Raw genomic sequence first — 13,191 nt, forward strand, 5'->3', positions numbered from 1 at the left:
CTTTCATAAACTTATTTTGGCTGGTTTTCCTTCCTGTTGCATACACCATTCCTATAATGATCTAATAGTTGGAATGCAAAGAAGTTGGAGAATTGTGACTGGAGTCATGATGTTGCCATGACATCATTTTTTCCTCAGAAATGAGTATGAGCATACCAAAAGAGCCTACCTTTCCCTCTTTGTAACTTTGTGTACAAATCAAGACATCAGGGAGACCGGTGGATGAATAAATTCTCAACTCTTGACTAATTACCAAAAATACACTGCCTTTTTTTCCTTCATCAAAGCCAATGACTTTTGGGAACATGTTTTATACTATGTATTTTTTATTTAAAGTGCCTTAAAGTCTGTGTAACATGGATGAGTTAACTGATAGATTCTAATTTATTGGAGGGGAAGAAATTGGTTAATATCCTTTTCATTGGAAGAATATGTTATGTAAGATACTGTATTGTTGAATTCATTTTATTTGCTAATAAATTGTTACTCTTAATAAAATATTATGTCCGAATTATTTTTTACAGGAGATTCTGACTTAAAAAAATAGGCACCAGTGAGTTTTAATATAACAACTCAGCTGGGTGTGGTGGTACATGCCTGTAATCCCAGCACTCAAGAGGCTGAAGCAGGACGATCTGGGCTACATGGCAAGATCCTGTCTCAAGAAGGTAGATAGATGGATAGATTAGCATCGCTTCACATTTGGAGAAGGATTTACTCATTTTTCCCAACTGTAACAAAAATATCTGTCATCTTAGATGGAAAGCATTAAGAAACCAATTCTTTTCTTTGGGTGACTCAGTTTTCCATCTGAAGAAGGAAGGACTAGGTTTTGTCATCTACAGAATACTTTTCCTCTCATTTAGCCTCTTGGGCTCCTGTTCTAAAGTCCTAGACAGTCTATACATATTCACTAAAGTGACATTGCTCAACTTCCCTCACCGATCTCTGCTAACTGAGCTTGAGGGTGGGGTCATGTACTTCATCCTTTGAGCCTCTGCTAGCAGTGGCTGTAACGTGGGTCCAATAAATTACTACTGCAAGTATGGATATATCAGCATAATGATCGCTCTGACACTTTCTAATTTCAAGAGAATATTTATTCAATTACATGGGCACTTTGGTATCCATCTATATTTGAAAAAGATGTTTATTAGGTTACTCCATGCAGTTCCAGATTAATTGTTTGAAGCAGTGCCATATCCTAGATCTATTTTGCCTTTGTATTTTTGTATGTGTGTAGTTTGAGACTGAAACTCAAACTAGGTATCTGACTCTTTCTCTCATTGGCCTAGTACTCTACCAACTGAGCCATGCCTCCAACCCCGAGGACTCCTTCCTTCCTTCCTTCCTTCCTTCCTTCCTTCCTTCCTTCCTTCCTTCCTTCCTTCCTTCCTTCCTTCCTTCCTTCCTTGTTCCTTTCTCCCTTCCTCCCTCCTTCCCTTCCTCTCTCTTCCCGCCCAGTGCTTGTATTCTCATTACTACATCAGAGAAATTTACAATTGGCTCTCCTAACATTTCTTCATTGGCTAACCTATCCCCATTATATAGCCCACCTGAGCCCTCTGGTGGCCAAAATATGCTGCCAGATTCCACTTAAAGATAATACAGCCCTGATGAATTGCTCTCTCTAACCTTGAAATTACCTGAGCTCATTTCATATTTTGTATTATGTTCTTTGAACTTTGTATATTTTTAGAAAGATGGAATGATAAGTCAAACAGTGCTGGGCATATAATAATAGGTAATCAATAAATCATACTATCCTTTTGAATGAAAGGGCCGTTTGGGGGTATGGGGGGAGGGTTGGTCCTGGGGCCTGAACTCTGAGCCTGGGCACTGTCTGTCCCTCAGCTCTTCAGCTCAAGACTAGCACACTACCACTTGAGCCACAGCACCACTTCTGGCTTTTTCTGCTTATGTGGTGCTGAGGAATCGAACCCAGGGCCTCATGCATGCAAGGCAAGCACTCTACCACTGAGCCACCTTCCCAGCCCTGAAAGGGCCATTTTTAATAACAGAACAAAGCAAACTCCTAGAGTTACCAATCTGGAACTAAATCCCAGAATTTTAATGTAAGTGTAAGGTAGGTCCCTGAGTGCGTTCCAAATAGGGATAGATAGTAATGACACGAGATAATGTTTAAAGAATACTTGGTCTAGCCAGGGGCCAGTGGCTCAGGCCTGTAATCCTAGCTACTCAGGAGGCTGAGATCTGAGGATCACAGTTCAAAGCCAACTCTAAACCACTAGAAAGCCAGAAGTGTCACTGTGGCTTAAGTGGTAGTGTGCTCACCTTGAGCTGAAATGCTGAGGGACAGCGCCCAGGCCCAGAATTCAAGCCCCACAATCAAAAAAGAATGCTTGGTCTGTACCAGGTACTTTTTTTTTTTTTTTGGTTGGTCGTGGGTCTTGAACTCTGGATCTGGGTGCTGTCCCTCAGCTCTTCAGGTCACGGCCAGCACTCTACCACTTGAGCCACAGTGCCACTTCTGGTTTTCTGGTGGTTTATTGGAGATAAGAGTCTCACAGACTTTCCTGCCTGGGCTGGCTTTGAACCATCATCCTCAGATCTCAGCCTCCTGAGTAGCTAGGATTACAGGTGTGAGCCACCAGTGCCTGGCCCATCCATACATTTTTTAGTTCCCTTGAGAGCACAGTCGAGTTAGATACTTAGTCCTAGCTTGTTGCCATAGGGAGATTAACTGGAGTAGAAATAGGGTTGCCCCTAAATGGAGCTAGAATGACCAGAAATGTATGTAGAAGCCACAGAGGGGCTGGTGAGGAAAGCAGGCACGAAAAGAGGTATTATCAACCTCTTTTAATTTAAAACTAAAGTACCAAATCCAAAACCCTAATGAAAGGCTTAGCTATGCCAATATAAGCTATAAAAGCTTTCTTTTTTTGGACAAGATTTTCATCTCCCAGATAAGTCATGTAAAATAGATCAAGAATGTTAGCTTTTTTTCAGTTATTAGAAAAAAAGTTTAGGATATATTTACTGGACACCTATCTATAAGGCACTTAGATAAAAGCATGATTCAAGTCCTGTGTGCATAAATAAAATGTTTTTTGGTAAAATAGCACAGGTTGAACACCATGTTTAAAACTCTTCATTTTCAAAGACTAACTTTAACTTGATTGGAATTATATTTGAAATAATATTCACAGAAAACAAGTCGCAAAGAATTTTAAGGAGAGTACAGTCCCCAAACCATTTTCTGGTAAAAATCAGAAAATATTTTTAAAGCAAGGCTGTTGCTTTAAAAATAAAGATTGTAACCAGGTATAGGTGGCTCACACCTAAAATCTAGCTACTCAACTAGGCAGAAATGTCTGAGACTCCCTCTGTAATTAACTAGTAATAAGCAGACCTAAAGGCATGGCTCAAATGGTAGAGTACCAACAAGCCAGCTGAGAAAGCACAAGCATCTAAAGTCAAACTCGAGTGCCAGAAAAAAAAAAAAAAGTGGCTCTGATGTGTATCAATGTATACACAAGGTGCAATGTTAATTTGTATCCAGCTTGGTACCTAGGTATCATAAGTAAATTGGGAAAGATGACTTGTCCCTGCTCTTATGAAGCTTACAGTTTAGAGAGCTATAGTATATAGAGAAAGTATATACTACTTCAAAAGATCAAGTACATGCTAGAACTCTTCAAGGAAGTCTGGAAAAAGAGGAGTGCAGTTTGCAAAAGGTGTAGAGTGTTGATGAAAATGAACTAAGTAACTCAAGGGCAGTGATGGGAGGGAGGGAATGAGAGGGAAAGAGGGAACAGCTGACACTAAGCAAGAAGAAAGAAATGTACATATCACCCAATTTGGAAGAGGTAGTCGTATTGTCAAAGTTTAGAGAATTCACAAACTTTATAGACCACCATAATGACAATTTGCCTTGTAAAGGTGAAAATGTGTGACTTTAAGTATTACTATCCCACAATACTGTGAAATCTGTGAAATTTATGTAATCACTTAATAAACTTATTTTTTAAAAAAAGATGTAGAGTGAAGCATTCAGGCAAAGGCACACAAGCTGACTGGTCTAGCACTGTTAATTATGAGTAGCTAGTTTGGTTTTTCTTACTGCTTTTGCTTTCTCTAAGACCTGAGCAAATCCTCCTGTTCTTCTGGTTTTTTTTTCCCCATGTGTTTCTCCTTTAAAAATAAATAAATAAATAAAAACCACCTTAGAACCTTACATTTCAATCATAGTAGAAATCTATTCAGATGCAAAGATGTACATTACTGGTCTAGTCTAATGGGGACAGTAAAGGGAATTTCCATCTTATCAATGAATGGTTCATGAGTATAACCACGCATAGTAGCAAATAGCAAGGGGGGATCTTTAATCTGTAAATTACAAATATAAATTGCTCAGTCCCCCAAGTATTCATTTATTCTCTTTATGAAATGTTAATTACACCACACCCAGTTTTCAAATATTAGAATAAAATAATTCAATTGCAGCTATTTAATGATTGGTTATATTTCTCAGTATTTCTTTAGGAATAAAATGTACTTGGCATTTCTTATTTGGAAAGTAATCTAAATCTACTTCTTTTCCTTAAAAAATTCCCAGTAGTTTAAGTGTAAAAAAATTTTTTAAGAGACACTCAAGCAGAAATTATTGTGGAGCAAAGGAAATGATGGCTTATTCAGGGAGCATCATGCACCCATCTTTTGGTGGGTCGTGGGGATTGAACTCTGGGCCTGGGCGCTGTCCCTCAGCTCTTCAGCTCAAGGCAAGCGCTCTACTGGAGCCACAGCGCCACTTCTTTTTTTTCTAGTGCTTTATTGGAGATGAGTCTCACAGACTTTCTTGCCCGGGCTGGCTTTGAACCCTGATCCTCAGATCTCAGCCTCCTGAGTAGCTAGGCTTACAGGTGTGGGCCACTGGTGCCCGGCTGCTCTAAATTTTTCTAAACAACCAAATTGGAAATACATAGAGGGTGCCAAAACTCAGCTGAATAACTAGGTCTTTTTTTTAAAGGTATTTAGGAGCCACTACAGGCACTGGTACGGGAAATGGCATGATGCCAACAGACCTACCAAAGTGTACAATGGACTGCAGGAGAAGGGTGAAGGAAAGAATTTGAAATTTTCAGTAATACTGACACAAAAAGATAATAAGAGCAACCGAGAAGCTAATGATATATCGCCACAAGTCTTACACAGGTGACCCTGCTCTCCCCTCTAATGTGGAGGCTCACACTTGTCATCTTTTCACTCAGGTAGTGAAGGCAGCAAGATTGCATGTTCAAAGCCAGGTGGTGCCACATAATGAGATCCTATCTTAAATTAAAAAAATATATATATCTATAGAGGTAGATAATAAATACAGATATATAAATAGATTAAATGTAAATTATATAGAGACGTATAAAAATAAGTATGTAGATTTAAAGTATATAAATATATTGATATACCTATATTTATATCTTTATATAGATAGATATATAGATTATATATAAATAAAATATATAGGTATATAAATATATGCCTATATATTTAGATACATATACAGATAGCTATGTCTCTGTGTATTTCAAATTCTCATACCAGCTTGTTAAAAGGAACAATATCTAAAATTAGCTTTAAGAAAATCAAAGTATCTTTTTCAGTGACACTGTTCTGTTTGATGAATAAGCAATACTTTCTATGACCTGATATATATGTGTATGTGTATGTGTATATATATATATATATATATATATATATATATATATATATATATATATATACACCTGTTCCAACTAATTAACTGCATAGGCGAATTGCTATGGGTTTCTGAAATTTCCACAAATTACCCAGAAAGGGAAGGAGTTCATGTTGAAAAGACTACATCACAATGCTGAGTTATACTGTGTGAACCCTCTAAAAATGAAATTGATATTTATCTGAGAAGGGATACTAGAATTTTTAAAGGTATTAAGTATACTTTCTCTGTAGAGAAAAACTTTAATATAAATCTGATGATAAATGTATAGTTTTAAATAACATAAAATCAATTCTAGGCAATTTCTGTCAAGAGCAAACACAGGGCTGGGAAGGTGGCTCAGTGGTAGAGCACTTGCCTTGCATGCATGAGGCCCTGGGTTCGATTCCTCAGCACCACATAAGCAAAAAGAAAAAAGCCGGAAGTGGCACTGTGGCTCAAGTGGTAGAGCGCTAGCCTTGAGCTGAAGAGCTGAGGGACAGCGCCCAGGCCCAGAGTTCTGGCCCCACAACCGGACCCCCCGCCCAAAAAAAAAAAAAAAAAAAAGAGCAAACACAAAGAGGAAAGATGGTTTATGAAGCCATTGCAATGAGTGGCAAATATAGTTTGTTCTCATATTGATCACATGTTACAACTGGATCATCCACAACAGAGGTGTGCTGGGAAGTACCAGACATGCATGACTGTATGTTTTCCATGATCCTGAGGAACAGGACTTTTCTGTTATTATCCCCTCCTTCCCATACTATATCCACACATCGTTAGTGTTTTTTCCTTGTACTTCATGTCCCTCAAATGGTACGCTGATACTCCAAGGTATTTTAATAGGCTAGATGGCTACTATTGGTTACTTGGGCACTGACACAGGTAGCTCTGCCCAATACTTGGCTAACTGCTGGGGCACTCAAAAGGATTGCTGAGACAGGTTACCAAATCAGTGGAGAGGAGAAGACAATAACTCAGGAGTAAAAAGAGCATATCTTTTTTATTTTTATTTATTTGTTTAGTTTTGTCCATCATGGGGCTTGAACTCAGGGCCTGGGCACTATCCCTGAACTCTTCAGCTCAAGGATAGTACTCTACCACTTGAGCCACAGTGCCACTTTCAGCATTTGTGAGTAGTTTATTGGAGATGAGTCTCATGGACGTTCCTGTCCGGCTGGCTTTGCACTGCAATCCTCAGATCTCAGCCTTCTGAATAGCTAGGATTACAGGAGTGAGCCACTGGCACTTGGGCTCTTTTTAATTTTTTAAACAAATAGTGAAGGATAGTATTTAAATGACCAGTTCAAGAGGAAGTGCTAGACTCCATGTAGACCAACCACTAGTTTTCAAAATAAGTAACCTGGACCATCAAGTGGGAACTTAAAAAAGCAGATTCTTAGATTCCCCCCTGAAAGCAGCTTAAGCAGAAACTTGAGGGTAGGAGAGAGACCTAGCAGTCTTTGGTTTTGACAACCTTCCATGTGATTCTAATGTGAACTAAACTTTGGAAACCACTTAGTTAGACTTATTAGGTAGCATTTGGTTCCAAGTCCGTAGTGTGATTATTCTTGTGGTTAATTCATTTGTTTTCAAACTTGTCTACACACTGGAATCATCTGGTAAGCTTCCAGATTTCTAATGCCTCTGATCCATTACCTGAAAATGGCCTAATAATGTGGCCTGGGCTTTAGAATTATTTAAAAAATCCTTAAGTGTTCCTGATATGCAAACCAGTTAGAGAACTGGCTAAATCAGAGTACACAGACTGGTCAAATTCTTTTCAAGAAATTAAAAAAAAATCCCAATGTATTGAAATATTGTCATAATGATACTTCTTTAGTTAAATAGGTTTAATATCTTATCTAAAGAGATATTTATTCTTTTTTTTTTTTTGGTCGGTCGTGGGGCTTGAACTCTGGGCCTGGGCGCTGTCCCTCAGCTCTTCAGCTCAAGGCGAGCACTCTACCACTTGAGCTTCAGCGCCACTTCTGGTTTTCTGGTGGTTTATTGGAGATAGGAGTCTCACAGTCTCTCCTGCCCGGGCTGGCTTTGAACCGTGATCCTCAGATCTCAGCCTCCTGAGTAGCTAGGATTACAGGCGTGAGCTACCAGCACCCGGCTGAAATATTTATTCTTATAAGCTATATTGTCTTTTTATGGTGGAAATAAACATGTACATTTAGAATAAGCTAGCTGGTCTCAGTTTAAATAATTCCTGTTTTGTAGGCAACATATTTCTATATATCTACATATATATGTATATCCTTTTTTATTTTTATTTTGTCAGTTCTGGGGCTTGAATTCAGGGCCTGAGCACTGTCTCTGAGCTGCTTTTGCTCAAGGTTAGTACTCTACCACTTGAGCCACAGCTTCACTTCAGGCTTTTTCTGTTTATATGGTACTGAGGAATGGAAACGAGGGCTTCATGCATGCTAGGCAAGCACTGTAGCACTGAGCCACCTTCTCAGCATGTTGGCAACAAAAACTTAAAGCATCATAATCAGGAGCCATTCAAACATAGGCTTTCTTCTTGCCATCAAGTCAGATCAGAGCATTGACCTTGACTACCTCAATGTCAGAGAACTTCTTCATAGCATACTTACTTGCTGGCCTTGACATTCACAGTGAACATATGTGTATTGCTGTCTTCTATCTTCTTCATGGTTGACTCAGTGGTCAAAGGAAACCCGATGATAGCACAGTGGTCAAGCTTGTTTCTCCTTGGCTCACTTTCTAAGGATATTGTGCTGTCTCTGGAACTGCAGCATCTTGGGCCACTAGTAGGTAGAAGATGTGTGTATCTTCTTTTTGTGGCTGTGGATGCCTTTCAGCATTGGCTTCTTGGATTTTAAAGTCTCTGCCTTGGCTTTGCCCTGGTAGAAGCAGGAACTTCCTTCACTTTTGGCACCATCTCGATGAAGGTAAACCATATTTTCTGAAATAAAAGAGGCAGTACATTTTGTTTGGAGGAAATCTGTACTTTGGGGATCAGTAAGACTTTGTGTCATTATGTATGTATCTGTGCCATTTCGCTGTCCAAAAGTAGTATCTGGAATTCCTACAGAAGTGGGAACTAAATTTCTGCACTAAATTTCTGAGATGGTGTCTATGATGGTGATTTCCAGCTGTTTTGGTAAAGAAACCCCCAGCTGCTCTCTCTTCATCTTCATTCCCAGCTTCACTAGATTTTTGCTAGCAACCACACCTAATTGGCTCTGTGTCCATTGGTTCTGGGGAGATGATGAGATAATCACCTGCAGTGACCAAGTCTTGGAAATTTAGTTCATCTGGGACACGTGGTAATAGCCACCAAGTGTCACATCTTTTCAAAGGCAATGTTGGGCTCACTTGACAGCTGTTTCTGCATCAGAATCCATTAAATTCCATGAGGATGATGCCTGCCTTCTGCCAACCTTCCAACACTGCGACTGCTTGGCTGACCACCATGAACCTTTTGATGCTCACATTTCCTTGATCTATACTGCTGTTGAGGTGGAGCAGGACCAGCCTTAAGCAATGGCTCCCATACAGCATTTCATACCATGGATTATTCATTGGCTTAGTGGTAGAGTGCTTGCTTATCGTGCATGAAGCCCTGGTTTTGATTCCTCAGTACCATACAAACAGAAAAGGCCAGAAGTGGAGCTGTGGCTCAGGTGGTAGAGTACCAGCCTTGAGCAAAAGAAGATCAAGCCTGAGTTCAAGTTCCAGGACTGGACAGAAAAAAAAATCAGTGGCTGCAGGACAGGACATCAGTACACTACGAGGGCAGACACCACACTTGATTTCCAAGTGAGCAAAGCAGGAGGATCAGCGATCTGCCTGCTCCATCTTGGCATCCACTAGTAAAAACCACTCATTAACAGATCCCTGGTCATTTATGCCCACTGGTTGGCATGGGAGAGAATGGAGATTCTTGGGATACTATGGGCTGGGTGACTTACCAAGAATCAATGGTGTCATTTTCTTCGGTCCCTGAAACAATGCAACAAAAGAGGACTGTCAACCACTGCTTTGCTTTCTTGCCTTTTCTACAATGGTCCCCTTTAGTACCAACTGTGTGCTGGTGAAGCAACTGGAAAACATGGCCTATTTCATCAACGCTAAAGGTATCATTCAGGCTTTAGTCAGTAGTCGGTTTAGAATTTCCCCAGTATGCTACTCATTAACCCTCTCTATCCCTAGACCATTCATTAACCTGTCACCATCCTCTCTACTGATTGCTTTCAAAACAATTCTGTGGCCTTATCTAAATCTGTGCAACCAGCTCACCTTTGCTTGAAAATTGTTATAGCCAAGCATGTTAGCCACGTTGAGCACCTTTTCTCAAATGACAGAACTAGTCATGAGAATGTTTTTGGCATTGACTTATTGAGATAACACAACTTCAGCCTTATCACTGTTGTCCTAGACTGTGCTCCTCATCTTTATCCATTGTTTTTTTTTTTAGGCCTTTTTTTCCAATGTCAATTTTTTTCTATGTCAAGTTTGACATAGTCCTTGATAAGACTCAAGGTAGAGTTAATACTTATTTTTTCCCACATTTCCTTTCCTCCTGTCTGAGTCTACTACTTCTACAACTCTCATTTTCTCCTTCTGAGAGAATTGCTGATACTTCTTTGTCATCTCTATGATATAACAACTAACAGGACTTGGTTTCTCCTGGCAACCTTTTGTCACAGTATGGAAAACTGAGAACACAAAATGGAGCACCTATCAGGAAAAAAAGATAATAAATACTCACTAAAATGCAAGTTCAGATTTTGGAGGCAATACTGAGTTTTGAACTCCAGGCCTCACATTTTTCTAGGAACATACTCTACCACTTAAGCCATAACTCCAGCCCTTCTTTGCTTTATTTTTCAGATAGGGTCTTATATTTTTAACAAGGGCTGGCTTCCAACTGAGATCCTACTCTTACCTATGCTTCCTTTATAGCTCAGATTACAGTCTAGTTACCATCATGCCAGGCTAGTTTTGTAGAGATGGGGTCCTTACTAGGTTTTTGCCTAGGCTGGCTTTAAAGTGTAATCCTTATTATCTCAATGTCCCTAGAAGCTGGAATTATAGATATGAGCCACTGTGCTTGTTCTATAGGTTTACATCCTTAAAAATCCTATTAGGAGCCAGCATTGGTAGCTCATACTTGTAATCCTTTCTACTCAGGAGGCTGAGATCTGAGGATTGCAGTTCAAAGCCAGCTCAGGTAAGAAAGTCATCCAGACCCCACATTCAAGCCCCAGGACTGGTGTGCACGTGCGTGCATGTGTGTGTGCCTGTGTGCTCACATGTGTGCCCCAGTATGGGTCTTGAACTCAGGGCCTCATGCCCTTGCTCAATTTTTTTGCTTACAGTGGGCACTCTTAACACTTGAGCCATATATCCACTTCCTACTTAAACTTTTTGACTGTTAGTAAAAATGGGAATAACATCTGCATTGCTTACTATAATAATAGTAATAGTAATAGTTAAGGAGCTTCACAAATAGCAATACAGTTTGTAGAAATAAAGAGGCTGATTCAGGTTTGTGTCATTTAAATTTTTTGATTCAGAATAATGCTATATCTTCCAGGCCACCAAAATGAGATCTTCAAAGCACTCTCATTATCTGGCCTGATAAGATTTTCACTCATGGGAAGCTGTTGCTCATATCATTACTCAATGAGCTTTTGTTTGTTTTTTATACCAGTACTAGGGCTTGGATTCAGTGCTTCATTCTCTGGCTTGTGTTTTCTAATGGCTTGTGTTCTACCATTTGAGGCTTGCCTCCAGCTCCTTGTTTTTTTTGGCAATATTAGACTGAGGGACTCAAGATTTCTAGGCAAACACTACCATTTGAACCATAACCTCAATTCCCATACATTCATTTAAAGAATGTTTACAGGTGCTAAACAGTAAGGATAATGACAACCAACTCACAGTCTCTCCCCTTATGCGATATAAAATGTGATGGGAGGGGCTGGGAAGGTGGCTCAGTGGTAGAGCGCTTGCCTTGCATGCATGAGGCCCTGGGTTCGATTCCCCAGCACCACATAAGCAAAAAGAAAAAAAGCCGGAAGTGGCGCTGTGGCTCAAATGGTAGAGTACTAGCCTTGAGCTGAAGAGCTTAGGGACAGCACCCAGGCCCAGAGTTCAGGCCCCACGACCCTCCCCCACCCCACCGCAAAAAAAAAATGTGATGGGAAAGTAAAGAGACAAGTAGGGTAATTACAGAGTGTGGTAAGTGCTATGAAGGAAAGAAGTTACTATGGTAAGAAATAAAAGGGAACTATCTGCTCAGCATAGGGGCACAAGCCTTTAATCTAGCTACTCAGGAGGCTCAAACAGGAGGATCACAAGTTTAAGGCCTATCTGGGAAAGTCAGTGAAACAGACTTTGTCTCAGATTTTTTAATGGGATGGAGACATAGCTCAGTGACATAGCATTTGCTTGCTATGTGTGAGGCCCTGTGTTCAATCCCTAGTAGTGCAAAAGAGAAGGGGGAATCTATGTAGCAAGGGTTATCAGGGGAGGCTCACTGTGAAGATGACACTGAAGTGATGTCTCCATAAAGAGCAAGAGTAAGGCAATGCCATAAAGTAAAAGCAAGAAAGAGCTGAAGGTATTGAGGAAGAGGAGGATTTGCAAAACTCCAGGTAGATAACAAATGTGGAAGCCAGACTATTAAAAGATGCTGTGGTAAGGAGCTGCTATTTTATTCTGAGTACAACAGAAATCCATGGCAGGTTTTAAGGGAGATTTGTTTTCTTTTTTTCTTTTTGCTTTTGAGATGTGTTTTACCAGGTTGATCTTGAACTGGATCCTCCTGCTTCAACTCTTAAATGCTGGGATTATGGATATTTATCACCATGCTTAATTTGTTTTGCATTTTAAAACGAGTACTCTGGCCCAGTGCCAGATTGGTGGCTCTGCATGGTGGCTCATGTCTGTAATCCTAGCTACTCAGAAAGCTGCCAGCTTGGGCAGAGAAGTCCTTGAGACCCTTATCTCCAAACAACTACTCAGAAAAAGCTGTTGCTCAAGTGGTAGAATGCTAGCCTTGAGCAAAAGATGCTCAGAGACAGCACCCAGGCCAAGTTCAAGCTCCAGGACCAGTGTGTGTGATGCGAGTGCGCACACACACAAAGTACTCTGATGAGAAATAGATTGAAGTAGCAAAGTTACTAGTAGGATATTTAGATACTATTGCTGATTTGGGTGAGAGATGATGGCAGAAGTGGTATGCAGATTATATACTCCCTATGTGCTTGTTTCCCATGTTAAAATACAGAGGTCAGACTCAACCAGGAGGCTAAATTACAATCTCATATCTAGACATGACCTAGGACATACTGAATGAGAATCTCTGTAAGGACATATATTTTGTCAATACTGAGGTTTGAACTCAGAGCCTCATGACTGGTAGGCAAGTACATATGAACTGCCCTTTTTGCCTTTTTTTTTTTTTTTGAAGGCTGACCTCAGACTTTATTTCCCAGTTATCTGGTAGT

Source organism: Dipodomys spectabilis, unplaced genomic scaffold, assembly GCF_019054845.1.
Source record: "Dipodomys spectabilis isolate Male_0828 unplaced genomic scaffold, ASM1905484v1 ptg000147l, whole genome shotgun sequence".
Taxonomy (NCBI): domain Eukaryota; kingdom Metazoa; phylum Chordata; class Mammalia; order Rodentia; family Heteromyidae; genus Dipodomys; species Dipodomys spectabilis.